The sequence below is a fragment of the Chiloscyllium punctatum genome, chromosome 47 (assembly GCF_047496795.1).
Source record: "Chiloscyllium punctatum isolate Juve2018m chromosome 47, sChiPun1.3, whole genome shotgun sequence".
NCBI lineage: Eukaryota > Metazoa > Chordata > Chondrichthyes > Orectolobiformes > Hemiscylliidae > Chiloscyllium > Chiloscyllium punctatum.
This window is the reverse complement of record NC_092785.1, coordinates 28,879,620-28,900,345: the sequence shown is the minus strand read 5'-3', so window position 1 is coordinate 28,900,345 and position 20,726 is coordinate 28,879,620.

Below are 20,726 nucleotides of genomic sequence, written 5' to 3'. Positions count from 1 at the left end.
TGTTTCAGCCCCTCTGTTTCAGCCCCTCTGTTTCTCGCCCTCTGTTTCAGCCCCTCTGTTTCTCGCCCTGTGTTTCAGCCCCTCTGATGCAGCCCCTCTTTTCTCGCCCACTGTTTCAGCCCCTCTGTATCTCGCCCTCTGTTTCAGACCCTCTGCTCAGCCCCTCTGTTTCTCACCCTCTGTTTCAGCCCCTCTGTTTCTCGCCCTCTGTTTCAGCCCCTCTGTTTCTCGCCCTCTGTTTCAGCCCCTCTATTTCTCGCCCTCTGTTTCAGCCCTTCTGTTTCAGCCCCTCTGTTTCAGCCCCTCTGTTTCAGCCCCTCTGATTCTCGCCCTCTGTGTCAGCCCCTCTGTTTCTCGCCCTCTGTTTCAGCCCCTCTGTTTCTCGCCCTCTGTTTCAGCCCCTCTGTTTCAGCCCCTCTGTTTCAGTCCCTCTGATTCTCGCCCACTGTTTCTGGCCCTCTGTTTCAGCCCCTCTGTTTCTCCCCCTCTGTTTCAGCCCCTCTGTTTCTCGCCCTCTGTTTCAGCCTTTCTGTTTCAGCCCCTCTGTTTCAGCCCCTCTGTTTCCGCCCCTCTGTTTCTCGCACTCTGTTTCAGCCCCTTTGTTTCTCGCCCTCTGTTTCAGCCTCGCTGTTTCTCGCCCTCTGTTTCAGCCCCTCTGTTTCAGCGCCTCTGTTTCAGCCCCTCTGTTTCAGACCCTCTGTTTCTCACCCTCTGTTTCAGCCCCACTGTTTCTCGCCCTCTTTTTCAGCCCCTCTGTTTCTCGCCCTCTGTTTCAGCCCCTCTGATTCAGCCCCTCTGTTTCAGCCCCTCTGGTTCAGCCCCTCTGTTTCAGCCCCTCTGTTTCTCGCCCTCTGTTTCAGCCCCTCTGTTTCAGCCCCTCTGTTTCTCGCCCTCTGTTTCTCGCCCGCTGTTTCAGCCCGTTTGTTTCAGCCCCTCTGTTTCAGCCCCTCTGTTTCTCGCCCTCTGTTTCAGCCCCTCTGTTTCTCGCACTCTGTTTCAGCCCCTCTGTTTCAGCCTCTCTGTTTCAGCCCCTCTGTTTCAGCCTCTCTGTTTCTCGCCCTCTGTTTCAGCCCCTCTGTTTCTCACCCTCTGTTTCAGCCCCTCTGTTTCTGGCCCTCTGTTTCAGCCCCTCTGTTTCAGCCCCTCTGTCTCAGCCCCTCTGTTTCTCACCCTCTGTTTCAGCCCCTCTGTTTCTCGCCCTCTGTTTCAGCCCGTCTGTTTCAGCCCCTCTCTTTCTCGCCCTCTGTTTCAGCCCCTCTGTTTCTCGCCTTCTGTTTCAGCTCCTCTGATTCAGCCCCTCTGTTTCAGCCCCTCTGATTCAGCCCATCTGTTTCAGCCCCTCTGTTTCAGCCCCTCTGTTTCAGCCCCTCTGTTTCAGCCCCTCTGTTTCTTGCCCTCTGTTTCAGCCCCTCTGTTTTTCGCTCTCTTTTTCAGCCCCTCTGTTTCAGCACATCTGTTTCAGCCACTCTGTTTCTCGCCCTCTGTTTCAGCCCCTCTCTTTCTCACCCTCTGTTTCAGACCCTCTGATTCCGCCTCTCTGTTTCTCGCCCTCTGTTTCAGCCCCTCTGTTTCTCGCCCTCTGTTTCAGCCCCTCTGTTTCTCGCCCTCTTTTTCAGCCCCTCTGTTTCAGCCCCTCTCTTTCTCGCCCTCTGTTTCTGCCCCTCTGTTTCTCGCCCTCTGTTTCAGCCCCTCTGTTTCAGCCCCTCTCTTTCTCGCCCTCTGTTTCAGCCCCTCTGTTTCTCGCCCTCTGTTTCAGCCCCTCTGTTTCTCGCCCTCTGTTTCAGCCCCTCTGTTTCAGCCCCTCTGTTTCAGTCCCTCTGTTTCTCGCCCTCTGTTTCTGGCCCTCTGTTTCAGCCCCTCTGTTTCTCCCCCTCTGTTTCAGCCCCTCTGTTTCTTGCCCTCTGTTTCAGCCCCTCTGATTCAGCCCCTCTGTTTCAGCCCCTCTGTTTCAGCCCCTCTGTTTCTCACCCTCTGTTTCAGGACCTCTGTTCCAGGCCCTCTGTTTCTCGCCCTCTGTTTCAGCCCCTCTGATTCAGCCGCTCTGTTTCTCGCCCTCTGTTTCAGCCCCTCTGTTTCTCGCCCTCTGTTTCAGCCCCTCTGTTTCAGCCCCTCTGTTTCTCGCCCTCTGATTCAGCCCCTCTGTTTCTCGCCCTCTGTTTCTGCCCCTCTGTTTCTCGCCCCCTGTTTCAGCCCCTCTGTTTCTCGCCCTCTGTTTCAGCCCCTCTGATTCAGCCCCTCTGTTTCAGCCCCTCTGAATCAGCCCCTCTGATTCAGCCCCTCTGTTTCAGCCCCTCTGTTTCAGCCCCTCTGTTTCTCGTCCTCTGTTTCAGCCCCTCTATTTCAGCCCCTCTCTTTCAGCACCTCTGTTTCTCGCCCTCTGTTTCAGCCCCTCTGATTCAGCCCCTCTGTTTCTCGCCCTCTGTTTCAGCCCCTCTGTTTCTCGCCCTCTGTTTCAGCCCCTCTATTTCTCGCCCTCTGTTTCTCGCCCTCTGTTTCAGCCCCACTGTTTATCGCCCTCTGTTTCAGCCCCTCTGTTCCAGCCCCTCTGTTCCAGCCCCTCTGTTTCTCGCCCTCTGTTTCAGCCCCTGTGATTCAGCCCCTCTGTTTCAGCCCCTCTGATTCAGCCCCTCTGTTTCAGCCCCTCTGTTTCAGCCCCTCTGTTTCAGCCCCTCTGTTTCTCGCCCTCTGTTTCAGCCCCTCTGTTTCATCCCCTCTATTTCTCGCCCTCTGTTTCAGCCTCTCTGTTTCAGCCCCTCTGTTTCAGCCCCTCTGTTTCTCACACTCTGTTTCAGCCCCTCTGTTTCTCGCCCTCTGTTTCAGCACCTCTGTTTCTCGCCACCTGTTTCTGCCCCTCTGATTTAGCCCCTATGTTTCAGCACCTCTGTTTCAGCCCCACCGTTTCTCGCCCTCTGTTTCAGCCCCTCTGTTTCGCGCTCTCTGTTTCAGCTCCTCTGTTTCAGCCACTCTGTTTCTCGCCCTCTGTTTCTGCCCTTCTGTTTCTCCCCCTCTGTTTCTCGCCCTCTGTTTCTGCCCCACTGTTTATCGCCCTCTGTTTCAGCCCCTCTGTTTCTCGCCCTCTGTGTCAGCCCCTCTGATTCAGCGCCTCTGTTTCAGCCCCTCTCTTTCAGCCCCTCTGTTTCAGCCCATCTGTTTCAGCCCCTCTGTTTCTCGCCCTCTGTTTCAGCCCCTCTGTTTCAGCCCCTCTGTTTCTCGCCCTCAGTTTCTGTCCCTCTGTTTCTCGCCCTCTGTTTCAGACCCTCTGTTTCTCGCCCTCTGTTTCAGCCCATCTGTTTCAGCCACTCTGTTTCTCGCGCTCTGTTTCAGCCCCTCTGTTTCTCACCCTCTTTTTCAGCACCTCTGATTCAGCCCCTCTCTTTCTCGCCCTCTGCTTCAGCCACTCTGTTTCTCGCCCTCTGTTTCAGCCCCTCAGTTTCTCGCCCTCTGTTTCAGCCCCTCTGTTTCTCGCCCACTTTTTCAGCCCCACTGTTTCAGCCCCTCTGTTTCAGCCCCTCTGTTTCAGCCCCTCTGTTTCTAGCCCTCTGTTTCAGCCCCTCTGTTTCTCGCCCTCTGTTTCAGCCCCTCTGTTACAGCCCCTCTGTTTCTCGCCCTCTGTTTCAGCCCCTCAGTTTCTCGCCCTCTGTTTCAGCCCCGCTGATTCAGCCCCTCTGTTTCAGCCCCTCTGAATCAGCCCCTCTGATTCAGCCCCTCTGTTTCAGCCCCTCTGTTTCTCACCCTCTGTTTCAGCCCCTCTGTTTCTCGGCCTCTGTTTCAGCCCCTCTGTTTCTCGCCCTCTGTTTCAGCCCCTCTGATTCAGTCCCTCTGTTTCAGCCCCACTGTTTCAGCCCCTCTGTTTCTCGCCCTCTGTTTCAGCCCCTCTGTTTCTCGCCCTGTGTTTCAGCCCCTCTGATGCAGCCCCTCTGTTTCTCGCCCACTGTTTCAGCCCCTCTGTATCTCGCCCTCTGTTTCAGACCCTCTGTTCAGCCCCTCTGTTTCTCACCCTCTGTTTCAGCCCCTCTGTTTCTCGCCCTCTGTTTCAGCCCCTCTGTTTCTCGCCCTCTGTTTCAGCCACTCTATTTCTCGCCCTCTGTTTCAGCCCTTCTGTTTCAGCCCCTCTGTTTCAGCCCCTCTGATTCTCGCCCTCTGTGTCAGCCCCTCTGTTTCTCGCCCTCTGTTTCAGCCCCTCTGTTTCTCGCCCTCTGTTTCAGCCCCTCTGTTTCAGCCCCTCTGTTTCAGTCCCTCTGATTCTCGCCCTCTGTTTCTGGCACTCTGTTTCTCGCCCTCTGTTTCAGCCCCTGTGTTTCTCGCCCTCTGTTTCAGCCCCTCTGTTTCAGTCCCTCTGATTCTCGCCCTCTGTTTCTGGCCCTCTGTTTCAGCCCCTCTGTTTCTCCCCCTCTGTTTCAGCCCCTCTGTTTCTCGCCCTCTGTTTCAGCCTTTCTGTTTCAGCCCCTCTGTTTCAGCCCCTCTGTTTCCGCCCCTCTGTTTCTCGCCCTGTGTTTCAGCCCCTCTGTTTCTCGCACTCTGTTTCAGCCCCTTTGTTTCTCGCCCTCTGTTTCAGCCTCGCTGTTTCTCGCCCTCTGTTTCAGCCCCTCTGTTTCAGCGCCTCTGTTTCAGCCCCTCTGTTTCAGACCCTCTGTTTCTCGCCCTCTGTTTCAGCCCCACTGTTTCTCGCCCTCTTTTTCAGCCCCTCTGTTTCTCGCCCTCTGTTTCAGCCCCTCTGATTCAGCCCCTCTGTTTCAGCCCCTCTGGTTCAGCCCCTCTGTTTCAGCCCCTCTGTTTCTCGCCCTCTGTTTCAGCCCCTCTGTTTCTCGCCCTCTATTTCAGGCTCTCTGTTTCAGCCCGTCTGTTTCAGCCCCTCTGTTTCAGCCCCTCTGTTTCTCGCCCTCTGTTTCTCGCCCGCTGTTTCAGCCCGTTTGTTTCGGCCCCTCTGTTTCAGCCCCTCTGTTTCTCGCCCTCTGTTTCTGCCCCTCTGTTTCTCGCCCTCTGTTTCAGCCACTCTGTTTCAGCCTCTCTGTTTCAGCCCCTCTGTTTCAGCCTCTCTGTTTCTCGCCCTCTGTTTCAGCCCCTCTGTTTCTCACCCTCTGTTTCAGCCCCTCTGTTTCTGGCCCTCTGTTTCAGCCCCTCTGTTTCAGCCCCTCTGTCTCAGCCCCTCTGTTTCTCACCCTCTGTTTCAGCCCCTCTGTTTCTCGCCCTCTGTTTCAGCCCGTCTGTTTCAGCCCCTCTCTTTCTCGCCCTCTGTTTCAGCCCCTCTGTTTCTCGCCTTCTGTTTCAGCTCCTCTGATTCAGCCCCTCTGTTTCAGCCCCTCTGATTCAGCCCATCTGTTTCAGCCCCTCTGTTTCAGCCCCTCTGTTTCAGCCCCTCTGTTTCAGCCCCTCTGTTTCTCGCCCTCTGTTTCAGCCCCTCTGTTTTTCGCTCTCTTTTTCAGCCCCTCTGTTTCAGCGCATCTGTTTCAGCCACTCTGTTTCTCGCCCTCTGTTTCAGCCCCTCTGTTTCTCAACCTCTGTTTCAGACCCTCTGATTCCGCCTCTCTGTTTCTCGCCCTCTGTTTCAGCCCCTCTGTTTCTCGCCCTCTGTTTCAGCCCCTCTGTTTCTCGCCCTCTGTTTCAGCCCCTCTGTTTCAGCCCCTCTCTTTCTCGCCCTCTGTTTCTGCCCCTCTGTTTCTCGCTCTCTGTTTCAGGCCCTCTGTTTCTCGCCCTCTGTTTCAGCCCCTCTGTTTCAGCCCCTCTGTTTCAGCCCCTCTGTTTCTCCCCCTCTGTTCAAGCCCCTCTGTTTCAGGCCCTCTGTTTCTCGCCCTCTGTTTCAGCCCCTCTGTTTCAACCCCTCTGTTTTAGCCCCTCTGTTTCAGCCCCTCTGTTTCTCGGCCTCTGTTTCAGCCCCTCTGTTTTTCGCCCTCTTTTTCAGCCCCTCTGTTTCAGCCCGTCTGTTTTCAGCCACTGTGTTTCTCGCCCTCTGTTTCAGCCCCTCTGTTTCGCACCCTCTGTTTCAGCCCCTCTGATTCAGCCCCTCTGTTTCTCGCCCTCTGTTTCAGCCCCTCTGTTTCTCACCCTCTGTTTCAGCCCCTCTGTTTCTCGCCCTCTGTTTCAGCCCCTCTGTTTCTCGCCCTCTGTTTCAGCCCCACTGTTTCACCCCCTCTGTTTCAGCCCCTCTGTTTCAGCCCCTCTGTTTCAGCCGCTGTGTTTCTCGCCCTCTATTTCAGCCCCTCAGTTTTTCGCCCTCTGTTTCAGCCTTTCTGTTTCAGCCCCTCTGTTTCTCGCCCTCTGTTTCTGCCCCTCTGTCTCTCGCCCTCTGTTTCAGTCCCTCTGTTTCTCGCCCTCTGTTTCAGCCCCTTTGTTTCAGCCCCTCTGTTTCTCGCCCTCTGTTTCTGCCCCACTGTTTATCGCCCTCTGTTTCAGCCCCTCTGTTTCTCGCCCTCTGTTTCAGCCCCTCTGATTCAGCGCCTCTGTTTCAGCCCCTCTGTTTCAGCCCCTCTGTTTCAGCCCATCTGTTTCAGCCCCTCTGTTTCTCGCCCTCTGTTTCAGCCCCTCTGTTTCAGCCCCTCTGTTTCTCGCCCTCAGTTTCTGTCCCTCTGTTTCTCGCCCTCTGTTTCAGACCCTCTGTTTCTCGCCCTCTGTTTCAGCCCATCTGTTTCAGCCACTCTGTTTCTCGCGCTCTGTTTCAGCCCCTCTGTTTCTCACCCTCTTTTTCAGCACCTCTGATTCAGCCCCTCTCTTTCTCGCCCTCTGCTTCAGCCACTCTGTTTCTCGCCCTCTGTTTCAGCCCCTCAGTTTCTCGCCCTCTGTTTCAGCCCCTCTGTTTCTCGCCCACTTTTTCAGCCCCACTGTTTCAGCCCCTCTGTTTCAGCCCCTCTGTTTCAGCCCCTCTGTTTCTAGCCCTCTGTTTCAGCCCCTCTGTTTCTCGCCCTCTGTTTCAGCCCCTCTGTTACAGCCCCTCTGTTTCTCGCCCTCTGTTTCAGCCCCTCAGTTTCTCGCCCTCTGTTTCAGCCCCGCTGATTCAGCCCCTCTGTTTCAGCCCCTCTGAATCAGCCCCTCTGATTCAGCCCCTCTGTTTCAGCCCCTCTGTTTCTCACCCTCTGTTTCAGCCCCTCTGTTTCTCGGCCTCTGTTTCAGCCCCTCTGTTTCTCGCCCTCTGTTTCAGCCCCTCTGATTCAGTCCCTCTGTTTCAGCCCCTCTGTTTCAGCCCCTCTGTTTCTCGCCCTCTGTTTCAGCCCCTCTGTTTCTCGCCCTGTGTTTCAGCCCCTCTGATGCAGCCCCTCTGTTTCTCGCCCACTGTTTCAGCCCGTCTGTATCTCGCCCTCTGTTTCAGACCCTCTGTTCAGCCCCTCTGTTTCTCACCCTCTGTTTCAGCCCCTCTGTTTCTCGCCCTCTGTTTCAGCCCCTCTGTTTCTCGCCCTCTGTTTCAGCCCCTCTATTTCTCGCCCTCTGTTTCAGCCCTTCTGTTTCAGCCCCTCTGTTTCACCCCTCTGTTTCAGCCCCTCTGATTCTCGCCCTCTGTGTCAGCCCCTCTGTTTCTCGCCCTCTGTTTCAGCCCCTCTGTTTCTCGCCCTCTGTTTAAGCCCCTCTGTTTCAGCCCCTCTGTTTCAGTCCCTCTGATTCTCGCCCTCTGTTTCTGGCACTCTGTTTCAGCCCCTCTGTTTCTCCCCCTCTGTTTCAGCCCCTCTGTTTCTCGCCCTCTGTTTCAGCCTTTCTGTTTCAGCCCCTCTGTTTCAGCCCCTCTGTTTCCGCCCCTCTGTTTCTCGCCCTGTGTTTCAGCCCCTCTGTTTCTCGCACTCTGTTTCAGCCCCTTTGTTTCTCGCCCTCTGTTTCAGCCTCGCTGTTTCTCGCCCTCTGTTTCAGCCCCTCTGTTTCAGCGCCTCTGTTTCAGCCCCTCTGTTTCAGACCCTCTGTTTCTCGCCCTCTGTTTCAGCCCCACTGTTTCTCGCCCTCTTTTTCAGCCCCTCTGTTTCTCGCCCTCTGTTTCAGCCCCTCTGATTCAGCCCCTCTGTTTCCCCCCCTCTGGTTCAGCCCCTCTGTTTCAGCCCCTCTGTTTCTCGCCCTCTGTTTCAGCCCCTCTGTTTCTCGCCCTCTGTTTCAGGCTCTCTGTTTCAGCCCGTCTGTTTCAGCCCCTCTGTTTCAGCCCCTCTGTTTCTCGCCCTCTGTTTCTCGCCCGCTGTTTCAGCCCGTTTGTTTCAGCCCCTCTGTTTCAGCCCCTCTGTTTCTCGCCCTCTGTTTAAGCCCCTCTGTTTCTCACCCTCTGTTTCAGCCCCTCTGTTTCTGGCCCTCTGTTTCAGCCCCTCTTTTTCAGCCCCTCTGTCTCAGCCCCTCTGTTTCTCACCCTCTGTTTCAGCCCCTCTGTTTCTCGCCCTCTGTTTCAGCCCGTCTGTTTCAGCCCCTCTCTTTCTCGCCCTCTGTTTCAGCCCCTCTGTTTCTCGCCTACTGTTTCAGCTCCTCTGATTCAGCCCCTCTGTTTCAGCCCCTCTGATTCAGCCCATCTGTTTCAGCCCCTCTGTTTCAGCCCCTCTGTTTCAGCCCCTCTGTTTCAGCCCCTCTGTTTCTCGCCCTCTGTTTCAGCCCCTCTGTTTTTCGCTCTCTTTTTCAGCCCCTCTGTTTCAGCGCATCTGTTTCAGCCACTCTGTTTCTCGCCCTCTGTTTCAGCCCCTCTCTTTCTCACCCTCTGTTTCAGACCCTCTGATTCCGCCTCTCTGTTTCTCGCCCTCTGTTTCAGCCCCTCTGTTTCTCGCCCTCTGTTTCAGCCCCTCTGTTTCTCGCCCTGTTTCAGCCCCTCTGTTTCAGCCCCTCTCTTTCTCGCCCTCTGTTTCTGCCCCTCTGTTTCTCGCTCTCTGTTTCAGGCCCTCTGTTTCTCGCCCTCTGTTTCAGCCCCTCTGTTTCAGCCCCTCTGTTTCAGCCCCTCTGTTTCTCGCTCTCTGTTTCAGGCCCTCTGTTTCTCGCCCTCTGTTTCAGCCCCTCTGTTTCAGCCCCTCTGTTTCAGCCCCTCTGTTTCTCCCCCTCTGTTCCAGCCCCTCTGTTTCAGGCCCTCTGTTTCTCGCCCTCTGTTTCAGCCCCTCTGTTTCAACCCCTCTGTTTTAGCCCCTCTGTTTCACCCCCTCTGTTTCTCGGCCTCTGTTTCAGCCCCTCTGTTTTTCGCCCTCTTTTTCAGCCCCTCTGTTTCAGCCCGTCTGTTTTCAGCCACTGTGTTTCTCGCCCTCTGTTTCAGCCCCTCTGTTTCGCACCCTCTGTTTCAGCCCCTCTGATTCAGCCCCTCTGTTTCTCGCCCTCTGTTTCAGCCCCTCTGTTTCTCACCCTCTGTTTCAGCCCCTCTGTTTCTCGCCCTCTGTTTCAGCCCCTCTGTTTCTCGCCCTCTGTTTCAGCCCCACTGTTTCACCCCCTCTGTTTCAGCCCCTCTGTTTCAGCCCCTCTGTTTCATCCCCTGTGTTTCTCGCCCTCTATTTCAGCCGCTCAGTTTTTCGCCCTCTGTTTCAGCCTTTCTGTTTCAGCCCCTCTGTTTCTCGCCCTCTGTTTCTGCCCCTCTGTCTCTCGCCCTCTGTTTCAGTCCCTCTGTTTCTCGCCCTCTGTTTCAGCCCCTTTGTTTCAGCCCCTCTGTTTCTCGCCCTCTGTTTCTGCCCCTCTGTTTATCGCCCTCTGTTTCAGCCCCTCTGTTTCACACCTTCTATTTCAGCCCCTCTGATTCAGCCCCTCTGTTTCAGCCCCTCTGATTCAGCCCCTCTGTTTCAGCCCCTCTGTTTCAGCCCCTCAGTTTCAGCCCCTCTGTTTCATCCCCTCAGTTTCAGCCCCTCAGTTTCTGCCCCTCCGTTTCTCGCCCTCTGTTTCAGCCCATCTGTTTCTCGCCCTCTGTTTCAGGCTCGCTGATTCAGCCCCTCTGTTTCAGCCCCTCTGAATCAGCCCGTCTGATTCAGCCCCTCTGTTTCAGCCCCTCTGTTTCAGCCCCTCTGTTTCTCGCCCTCTGTTTCAGCCCCTCTGTTTCTCGCCCACTTTTTCAGCCCCACTGTTTCAGCCCCTCTGTTTCAGCCCCTCTGTTTCAGCCCCTCTGTTTCTAGCCCTCTGTTTCAGCCCCTCTGTTTCTCGCCCTCTGTTTCAGCCCCTCTGTTACAGCCCCTCTGTTTCTCGCCCTCTGTTTCAGCCCCTCAGTTTCTCGCCCTCTGTTTCAGCCCCGCTGATTCAGCCCCTCTGTTTCAGCCCCTCTGAATCAGCCCCTCTGATTCAGCCCCTCTGTTTCAGCCCCTCTGTTTCTCACCCTCTGTTTCAGCCCCTCTGTTTCTCGGCCTCTGTTTCAGCCCCTCTGTTTCTCGCCCTCTGTTTCAGCCCCTCTGATTCAGTCCCTCTGTTTCAGCCCCTCTGTTTCAGCCCCTCTGTTTCTCGCCCTCTGTTTCAGCCCCTCTGTTTCTCGCCCTGTGTTTCAGCCCCTCTGATGCAGCCCCTCTGTTTCTCGCCCACTGTTTCAGCCCCTCTGTATCTCGCCCTCTGTTTCAGACCCTCTGTTCAGCCCCTCTGTTTCTCACCCTCTGTTTCAGCCCCTCTGTTTCTCGCCCTCTGTTTCAGCCCCTCTGTTTCTCGCCCTCTGTTTCAGCCCCTCTATTTCTCGCCCTCTGTTTCAGCCCTTCTGTTTCAGCCCCTCTGTTTCACCCCTCTGTTTCAGCCCCTCTGATTCTCGCCCTCTGTGTCAGCCCCTCTGTTTCTCGCCCTCTGTTTCAGCCCCTCTGTTTCTCGCCCTCTGTTTAAGCCCCTCTGTTTCAGCCCCTCTGTTTCAGTCCCTCTGATTCTCGCCCTCTGTTTCTGGCACTCTGTTTCAGCCCCTCTGTTTCTCCCCCTCTGTTTCAGCCCCTCTGTTTCTCGCCCTCTGTTTCAGCCTTTCTGTTTCAGCCCCTCTGTTTCAGCCCCTCTGTTTCCGCCCCTCTGTTTCTCGCCCTGTGTTTCAGCCCCTCTGTTTCTCGCACTCTGTTTCAGCCCCTTTGTTTCTCGCCCTCTGTTTCAGCCTCGCTGTTTCTCGCCCTCTGTTTCAGCCCCTCTGTTTCAGCGCCTCTGTTTCAGCCCCTCTGTTTCAGACCCTCTGTTTCTCGCCCTCTGTTTCAGCCCCACTGTTTCTCGCCCTCTTTTTCAGCCCCTCTGTTTCTCGCCCTCTGTTTCAGCCCCTCTGATTCAGCCCCTCTGTTTCCCCCCCTCTGGTTCAGCCCCTCTGTTTCAGCCCCTCTGTTTCTCGCCCTCTGTTTCAGCCCCTCTGTTTCTCGCCCTCTGTTTCAGGCTCTCTGTTTCAGCCCGTCTGTTTCAGCCCCTCTGTTTCAGCCCCTCTGTTTCTCGCCCTCTGTTTCTCGCCCGCTGTTTCAGCCCGTTTGTTTCAGCCCCTCTGTTTCAGCCCCTCTGTTTCTCGCCCTCTGTTTCAGCCCCTCTGTTTCTCACCCTCTGTTTCAGCCCCTCTGTTTCTGGCCCTCTGTTTCAGCCCCTCTGTTTCAGCCCCTCTGTCTCAGCCCCTCTGTTTCTCACCCTCTGTTTCAGCCCCTCTGTTTCTCGCCCTCTGTTTCAGCCCGTCTGTTTCAGCCCCTCTCTTTCTCGCCCTCTGTTTCAGCCCCTCTGTTTCTCGCCTACTGTTTCAGCTCCTCTGATTCAGCCCCTCTGTTTCAGCCTCTCTGATTCAGCCCATCTGTTTCAGCCCCTCTGTTTCAGCCCCTCTGTTTCAGCCCCTCTGTTTCAGCCCCTCTGTTTCTCGCCCTCTGTTTCAGCCCCTCTGTTTTTCGCTCTCTTTTTCAGCCCCTCTGTTTCAGCGCATCTGTTTCAGCCACTCTGTTTCTCGCCCTCTGTTTCAGCCCCTCTCTTTCTCACCCTCTGTTTCAGACCCTCTGATTCCGCCTCTCTGTTTCTCGCCCTCTGTTTCAGCCCCTCTGTTTCTCGCCCTCTGTTTCAGCCCCTCTGTTTCTCGCCCTGTTTCAGCCCCTCTGTTTCAGCCCCTCTCTTTCTCGCCCTCTGTTTCTGCCCCTCTGTTTCTCGCTCTCTGTTTCAGGCCCTCTGTTTCTCGCCCTCTGTTTCAGCCCCTCTGTTTCAGCCCGTCTGTTTTCAGCCACTGTGTTTCTCGCCCTCTGTTTCAGCCCCTCTGTTTCGCACCCTCTGTTTCAGCCCCTCTGATTCAGCCCCTCTGTTTCTCGCCCTCTGTTTCAGCCCCTCTGTTTCTCACCCTCTGTTTCAGCCCCTCTGTTTCTCGCCCTCTGTTTCAGCCCCTCTGTTTCTCGCCCTCTGTTTCAGCCCCACTGTTTCACCCCCTCTGTTTCAGCCCCTCTGTTTCAGCCCCTCTGTTTCATCCCCTGTGTTTCTCGCCCTCTATTTCAGCCGCTCAGTTTTTCGCCCTCTGTTTCAGCCTTTCTGTTTCAGCCCCTCTGTTTCTCGCCCTCTGTTTCTGCCCCTCTGTCTCTCGCCCTCTGTTTCTCGCCCTCTGTTTCAGCCCCTTTGTTTCAGCCCCTCTGTTTCTCGCCCTCTGTTTCTGCCCCTCTGTTTATCGCCCTCTGTTTCAGCCCCTCTGTTTCACACCTTCTATTTCAGCCCCTCTGATTCAGCCCCTCTGTTTCAGCCCCTCTGATTCAGCCCCTCTGTTTCAGCCCCTCTGTTTCAGCCCCTCAGTTTCAGCCCCTCTGTTTCATCCCCTCAGTTTCAGCCCCTCAGTTTCTGCCCCTCCGTTTCTCGCCCTCTGTTTCAGCCCATCTGTTTCTCGCCCTCTGTTTCAGGCTCGCTGATTCAGCCCCTCTGTTTCAGCCCCTCTGAATCAGCCCGTCTGATTCAGCCCCTCTGTTTCAGCCCCTCTGTTTCAGCCCCTCTGTTTCTCGCCCTCTGTTTCAGCCCCTCTGTTTCTCGCCCTCTGTTTCAGCCCCTCTGTTTCAGCCCCTCTCTTTCTCGCCCTCTGCTTCTGCCCCTCTGTTTCTCGCTCTCTGTTTCAGGCCCTCTGTTTCTCGCCCTCTGTTTCAGCCCCTCTGTTTCAGCCCCTCTGTTTCAGCCCCTCTGTTTCTCGCTCTCTGTTTCAGGCCCTCTGTTTCTCGCCCTCTGTTTCAGCCCCTCTGTTTCAGCCCCTCTGTTTCAGCCCCTCTGTTTCTCCCCCTCTGTTCCAGCCCCTCTGTTTCAGGCCCTCTGTTTCTCGCCCTCTGTTTCAGCCCCTCTGTTTCAACCCCTCTGTTTTAGCCCCTCTGTTTAACCCCCTCTGTTTCTCGGCCTCTGTTTCAGCCCCTCTGTTTTTCGCCCTCTTTTTCAGCCCCTCTGTTTCAGCCCGTCTGTTTTCAGCCACTGTGTTTCTCGCCCTCTGTTTCAGCCCCTCTGTTTCGCACCCTCTGTTTCAGCCCCTCTGATTCAGCCCCTCTGTTTCTCGCCCTCTGTTTCAGCCCCTCTGTTTCTCACCCTCTGTTTCAGCCCCTCTGTTTCTCGCCCTCTGTTTCAGCCCCTCTGTTTCTCGCCCTCTGTTTCAGCCCCACTTTTTCACCCCCTCTGTTTCAGCCCCTCTGTTTCAGCCCCTCTGTTTCATCCCCTGTGTTTCTCGCCCTCTATTTCAGCCCCTCAGTTTTTCGCCCTCTGTTTCAGCCTTTCTGTTTCAGCCCCTCTGTTTCTCGCCCTCTGTTTCTGCCCCTCTGTCTCTCGCCCTCTGTTTCAGTCCCTCTGTTTCTCGCCCTCTGTTTCAGCCCCTTTGTTTCAGCCCCTCTGTTTCTCGCCCTCTGTTTCTGCCCCTCTGTTTATCGCCCTCTGTTTCAGCCCCTCTGTTTCACACCTTCTATTTCAGCCCCTCTGAATCAGCCCCTCTGATTCAGCCCCTCTGTTTCAGCCCCTCTGTTTCTCACCCTCTGTTTCAGCCCCTCTGTTTCTCGGCCTCTGTTTCAGCCCCTCTGTTTCTCGCCCTCTGTTTCAGCCCCTCTGATTCAGTCCCTCTGTTTCAGCCCCTCTGTTTCAGCCCCTCTGTTTCTCGCCCTCTGTTTCAGCCCCTCTGTTTCTCGCCCACTGTTTCAGCCCCTCTGTATCTCGCCCTCTGTTTCAGACCCTCTGTTCAGCCCCTCTGTTTCTCACCCTCTGTTTCAGCCCCTCTGTTTCTCGCCCTCTGTTTCAGCCCGTCTGTTTCAGCCCCTCTCTTTCTCGCCCTCTGTTTCAGCCCCTCTGTTTCTCGCCTACTGTTTCAGCTCCTCTGATTCAGCCCCTCTGTTTCAGCCCCTCTGATTCAGCCCATCTGTTTCAGCCCCTCTGTTTCAGCCCCTCTGTTTCAGCCCCTCTGTTTCAGCCCCTCTGTTTCTCGCCCTCTGTTTCAGCCCCTCTGTTTTTCGCTCTCTTTTTCAGCCCCTCTGTTTCAGCGCATCTGTTTCAGCCACTCTGTTTCTCGCCCTCTGTTTCAGCCCCTCTCTTTCTCACCCTCTGTTTCAGACCCTCTGATTCCGCCTCTCTGTTTCTCGCCCTCTGTTTCAGCCCCTCTGTTTCTCGCCCTCTGTTTCAGCCCCTCTGTTTCTCGCCCTCTGTTTCAGCCCCTCTGTTTCAGCCCCTCTCTTTCTCGCCCTCTGTTTCTGCCCCTCTGTTTCTCGCCCTCTATTTCAGCCCCTCAGTTTTTCGCCCTCTGTTTCAGCCTTTCTGTTTCAGCCCCTCTGTTTCTCGCCCTCTGTTTCTGCCCCTCTGTCTCTCGCCCTCTGTTTCAGTCCCTCTGTTTCTCGCCCTCTGTTTCAGCCCCTTTGTTTCAGCCCCTCTGTTTCTCGCCCTCTGTTTCTGCCCCTCTGTTTATCGCCCTCTGTTTCAGCCCCTCTGTTTCACACCTTCTATTTCAGCCCCTCTGAATCAGCCCCTCTGATTCAGCCCCTCTGTTTCAGCCCCTCTGTTTCTCACCCTCTGTTTCAGCCCCTCTGTTTCTCGGCCTCTGTTTCAGCCCCTCTGTTTCTCGCCCTCTGTTTCAGCCCCTCTGATTCAGTCCCTCTGTTTCAGCCCCTCTGTTTCAGCCCCTCTGTTTCTCGCCCTCTGTTTCAGCCCCTCTGTTTCTCGCCCACTGTTTCAGCCCCTCTGTATCTCGCCCTCTGTTTCAGACCCTCTGTTCAGCCCCTCTGTTTCTCACCCTCTGTTTCAGCCCCTCTGTTTCTCGCCCTCTGTTTCAGCCCGTCTGTTTCAGCCCCTCTCTTTCTCGCCCTCTGTTTCAGCCCCTCTGTTTCTCGCCTACTGTTTCAGCTCCTCTGATTCAGCCCCTCTGTTTCAGCCCCTCTGATTCAGCCCATCTGTTTCAGCCCCTCTGTTTCAGCCCCTCTGTTTCAGCCCCTCTGTTTCAGCCCCTCTGTTTCTCGCCCTCTGTTTCAGCCCCTCTGTTTTTCGCTCTCTTTTTCAGCCCCTCTGTTTCAGCGCATCTGTTTCAGCCACTCTGTTTCTCGCCCTCTGTTTCAGCCCCTCTCTTTCTCACCCTCTGTTTCAGACCCTCTGATTCCGCCTCTCTGTTTCTCGCCCTCTGTTTCAGCCCCTCTGTTTCTCGCCCTCTGTTTCAGCCCCTCTGTTTCTCGCCCTCTGTTTCAGCCCCTCTGTTTCAGCCCCTCTCTTTCTCGCCCTCTGTTTCTGCCCCTCTGTTTCTCGCTCTCTGTTTCAGGCCCTCTGTTTCTCGCCCTCTGTTTCAGCTCCTCTGTTTCAGCCCCTCTGTTTCAGCCCCTCTGTTTCTCGCTCTCTGTTTCAGGCCCTCTGTTTCTCGCCCTCTGTTTCAGCCCCTCTGTTTCAGCCCCTCTGTTTCAGCCCCTCTGTTTCTCCCCCTCTGTTCCAGCCCCTCTGTTTCAGGCCCTCTGTTTCTCGCCCTCTGTTTCAGCCCCTCTGTTTCAACCCCTCTGTTATAGCCCCTCTGTTTCACCCCCTCTGTTTCTCGGCCTCTGTTTCAGCCCCTCTGTTTTTCGCCCTCTTTTTCAGCCCCTCTGTTTCAGCCCGTCTGTTTTCAGCCACTGTGTTTCTCGCCCTCTGTTTCAGCCCCTCTGTTTCGCACCCTCTGTTTCAGCCCCTCTGATTCAGCCCCTCTGTTTCTCGCCCTCTGTTTCAGCCCCTCTGTTTCTCACCCTCTGTTTCAGCCCCTCTGTTTCTCGCCCTCTGTTTCAGCCCCTCAGTTTCTCGCCCTCTGTTTCAGCCCCACTGTTTCACCCCCGCTGTTTCAGCCCCTCTGTTTCAGCCCCTCTGTTTCATCCCCTGTGTTTCTCGCCCTCTATTTCAGCCCCTCAGTTTTTCGCCCTCTGTTTCAGCCTTTCTGTTTCAGCCCCTCTGTTTCTCGCTCTCTGTTTCTGCCCCTCTGTCTCTCGCCCTCTGTTTCAGTCCCTCTGTTTCTCGCCCTCTGTTTCAGCCCCTTTGTTTCAGCCCCTCTGTTTCTCGCCCTCTGTTTCTGCCCCTCTGTTTATCGCCCTCTGTTTCAGCCCCTCTGTTTCACACCTTCTATTTCAGCCCCTCTGATTCAGCCCCTCTGTTTCAGCCCCTCTGATTCAGCCCCTCTGTTTCAGCCCCTCTGATTCAGCCCCTCTGTTTCAGCCCCTCTGTTTCAGCCCCTCAGTTTCAGCCCCTCTGTTTCATCCCCTCAGTTTCAGCCCCTCAGTTTCTGCCCCTCCGTTTCTCGCCCTCTGTTTCAGCCCATCTGTTTCTCGCCCTCTGTTTCAGGCTCGCTGATTCAGCCCCTCTGTTTCAGCCCCTCTGAATCAGCCCGTCTGATTCAGCCCCTCTGTTTCAGCCCCTCTGTTTCAGCCCCTCTGTTTCTCGCCCTCTGTTTCAGCCCCTCTGTTTCTCGCCCGCTGTTTCAGCTCATCTGATTCAGCCCCTCTGTTTCAGCCTCTCTGATTCAGCCCCTCTGATTCAGCCCCTCTGTTTCAGCCCCTCTGTTTCGCACCCTCTGTTTCAGCCCCTCTGATTCAGCCACTCTGATTCAGCCCCTCTGATTCAGCCCCTCTGTTTCCCGCCCCTCTGTTTCAGCCCCTCTGTTTCTCGCCATCTGTTTCAGCCCCTCTGTTTCAGCCTCTCTGTTTCAGCCCCTCTGTTTCAGCCTCTCTGTTTCTCGCCCTCTGTTTCAGCCCCTCTGTTTCTCACCCTCTGTTTCAGCCCCTCTGTTTCTGGCCCTCTGTTTCAGCCCCTCTGTTTCAGCCCCTCTGTCTCAGCCCCTCTGTTTCTCACCCTCTGTTTCAGCCCCTCTGTTTCTCGCCCTCTGTTTCAGCCCGTCTGTTTCAGCCCCTCTCTTTCTCGCCCTCTGTTTCAGCCCCACTGTTTCTCGCCTTCTGTTTCAGCTCCTCTGATTCAGCCCCTCTGTTTCAGCCCCTCTGATTCAGCCCATCTGTTTCAGCCCCTCTGTTTCAGCCCCTCTGTTTCAGCCCCTCTGTTTCAGCCCCTCTGTTTCTCGCCCTCTGTTTCAGCCACTCTGTTTTTCGCCCTCTTTTTCAGCCCCTCTGTTTCAGCGCATCTGTTTCAGCCACTCTGTTTCTCGCCCTCTGTTTCAGCCCCTCTGTTTCTCACCCTCTGTTTCAGACCCTCAGATTCCGCCTCTCTGTTTCTCGCCCTCTGTTTCAGCCCCTCTGTTTCTCGCCCTCTGTTTCAGCCCCTCTGTTTCTCGCCCTCTGTTTCAGCCCCTCTGTTTCAGCCCCTCTCTTTCTCGCCCTCTGTTTCTGCCCCTCTGTTTCTCGCTCTCTGTTTCAGGCCCTCTGTTTCTCGCCCTCTGTTTCAGCCCCTCTGTTTCAGCCCCTCTGTTTCAGCCCCTCTGTTTCTCCCCCTCTGTTCCAGCCCCTCTGTTTCAGCGCATCTGTTTCAGCCACTCTGTTTCAGCCCCTCTGTTTTAGCCCATCTGTTTCAGCCCCTCTGTTTCTCGGCCTCTGTTTCAGCCCCTCTGTTTTTCGCCCTCTTTTTCAGCCCCTCTGTTTCAGCCCGTCTGTTTTCAGCCACTGTGTTTCTCGCCCTCTGTTTCAGCCCCTCTGTTTCGCACCCTCTGTTTCAGCCACTCTGATTCAGCCCCTCTGTTTCTCGCCCTCTGTTTCAGCCCCTCTGTTTCTCACCCTCTGTTTCAGCCCCTCTGTTTCTCGCCCTCTGTTTCAGCCCCTCTGTTTCTCGCCGTCTGTTTCAGCCCCACTGTTTCACCCCCTCTGTTTCATCCCCTCTGTTTCAGCCCCTCTGTTTCAGCCCCTGTGTTTCTCGCCCTCAATTTCAGCCCCTCTGTTTTTCGCCCTCTGTTTCAGCCTTTCTGTTTCAGCCCCTCTGTTTCTCGCCCTCTGTTTCTGCCCCTCTGTCTCTCGCCCTCTGTTTCAGTCCCTCTGTTTCTCGCCCTCTGTTTCAGCCCCTTTGTTTCAGCCCCTCTGTTTCTCGCCCTCTGTTTCTGCCCCTCTGTTTCTCGCCCTCTGTTTCAGCCCCTCTGTTTCACGCCTTCTATTTCAGCCCCTCTGATTCAGCCCCTCTGTTTCAGCCCCTCTGATTCAGCCCCTCTGTTTCAGCCCCTCTGTTTCAGCCCCTCAGTTTCAGCCCCTCTGTTTCATCCCCTCAGTTTCAGCCCCTCAGTTTCTGCCCCTCTGTTTCTCGCCCTCTGTTTCAGCCCATCTGTTTCTCGCCCTCTGTTTCAGGCTCGCTGATTCAGCCCCTCTGTTTCAGCCCCTCTGAATCAGCCCCTCTGATTCAGCCCCTCTGTTTCAGCCCCTCTGTTTCAGCCCCTCTGTTTCTCGCCCTCTGTTTCAGCCCCTCTGTTTCTCGCCCGCTGTTTCAGCTAATCTGATTCAGCCCCTCTGTTTCAGCCTCTCTGATTCAGCCCCTCTGATTCAGCCCCTCTGTTTCAGCCCCTCTGTTTCGCACCCTCTGATTCAGCCCCTCTGTTACAGCCCCTCTGATTCAGCCCCTCTGATTCAGCACCTCTGTTTCTTGCCCTCTGTTTCAGCCCCTTTGTTTCAGCCCCTCTGTTTCAGCCCCTCTGTTTCTCGCCCTCTGTCTGAGCCCCTCTGTTTCAGCCCCTCTGTTTCTCGCCCTCTGTTTCAGCCCCTCCGTTTCAGCCCCTCTGTTTCTCGCCCTCTGTTTAAGCCCCTCTGTTTCTCGCCTTCTGTTTCAGCCCCTCTGATTCAGCCCCTCTGTTTCAGCCCCTCTGATTCAGCCCCTCTATTTCAGCCCCTCTGTTTCAGCCCCTCTGTTTCAGCCACTCTGTTTCTCGCCCTCTGTTTCAGCCCCTCTGTTTTTCGCCCTCTTTTTCAGCCCCTCTGTTTCAGCGCATCTGTTTCAGCCACCCTGTTTCTCGCCCTCTGTTTCAGCCCCTCTGTTTCTCACCCTCTGTTTCAGCCCATCTGATTCAGCCCCTCTGTTTCTCGCCCTCTGTTTCAGCCCCTCTGTTTCTCGCCCTCTGTTTCAGCCCCTCTGTTTTTAGCCCTCTGTTTCAGCCCCTCTGTTTCAGCCCCTCTGTTTCAGCCCCTCTGTTTCTCGCCCTCTGTTTCAGCCCCTCTGTTTCTCACCCTCTGTTTCAGCCCCTCTGATTCAGCCCCTCTGTTTCAGCCCCTCTGATTCAGCCCCTCTGTTTCAGCCCCTCTGTTTCAGCCCCTCTGTTTCAGCCCCTCTGTTTCAGCCCCTCTGTTTCTCACCCTCTGTTTCAGCCCCTCTGTTTTTCGCCCTCTTTTTCAGCCCCTCTGTTTCAGCGCATCTGTTTCAGCCACTCTGTTTCTCGCCCTCTGTTTCAGCCCCTCTGTTTCTCACCCTCTGTTTCAGCCACTCTGATTCAGCCCCTCTGTTTCTCGCCCTCTGTTTCAGCCCCTCTGTTTCTCACACTCTGTTTCAGCCCCTCTGTTTCTCGCCCTCTGTTTCAGCCCCTCTGTTTCTCGCCCTCTGTTTCAGCCCCACTGTTTTACCCCCTCTGTTTCAGCCCCTCTGTTTCAGCCCCTCTGTTTCAGCCCCTCTGTTTCTCGCCCTCTATTTCAGCCCCTCTGTTTCTCGCCCTCTGTTTCAGCCTTTCTGTTTCAGCCCCTCTGTTTATCGCCCTCTGTTTCTGCCCCTCTGTCTCTCGCCCTCTGTTTCAGTCCCTCTGTTTCTCGCCCTCTGTTTCAGCCCCTCTGTTTCAGCCCCTCTGTTTCTCGCCCTCTGTATCTGCCCATCTGTTTCTCGCCCTCTGTTTCAGCCCCTCTGTTTCACGCCTTCTATTTCAGCCCCTCTGTTTCAGCCTCTCTTTTTCTCGCCCTCTGTTTCAGCCCCTCTGTTTCTCACCCTCTGTTTCAGCCCCTCTGTTTCTCGCCCTCTGTCTGAGCCCCTCTGTTTCTCGCCCTCTGTTTCAGCCCCTCTGATTCAGTCCCTCTGTTTCAGCCCCTCTGTTTCAGCCCCTCTGTTTCTCGCCCTCTGTTTAAGCCCCTCTGTTTCTCGCCTTCTGTTTCAGCCCCTCTGATTCAGCCCCTCTGTTTCAGCCCCTCTGATTCAGCCCCTCTGTTTCAGCCCCTCTGTTTCAGCCCCTCTGTTTCAGCCCCTCTGTTTCATCCCCTCTGTTTCTCGCACTCTGTTTCCGGCCCTCTGTTTTTTGCCCTCTTTTTCAGCCCCTCTGTTTCAGCGCATCTGTTTCAGCCACCCTGTTTCTAGCCCTCTGTTTCAGCCCCTCTGTTTCTCACCCTCTGTTTCAGCCCCTCTGATTCAGCCCCTCTGTTTCTAGCCCTCTGTTTCAGCCCCTCTGTTTCTCGCCCTCTGTTTCAGCCCCTCTGTTTCAGCCCCTCTGTTTCAGCCCCTCTGTTTCAGCCCCTCTGTTTCAGCCCCTCTGTTTCAGCCCCTCTGTTTCTCACCCTCTGTTTCAGCCCCTCTGATTTTCGCCC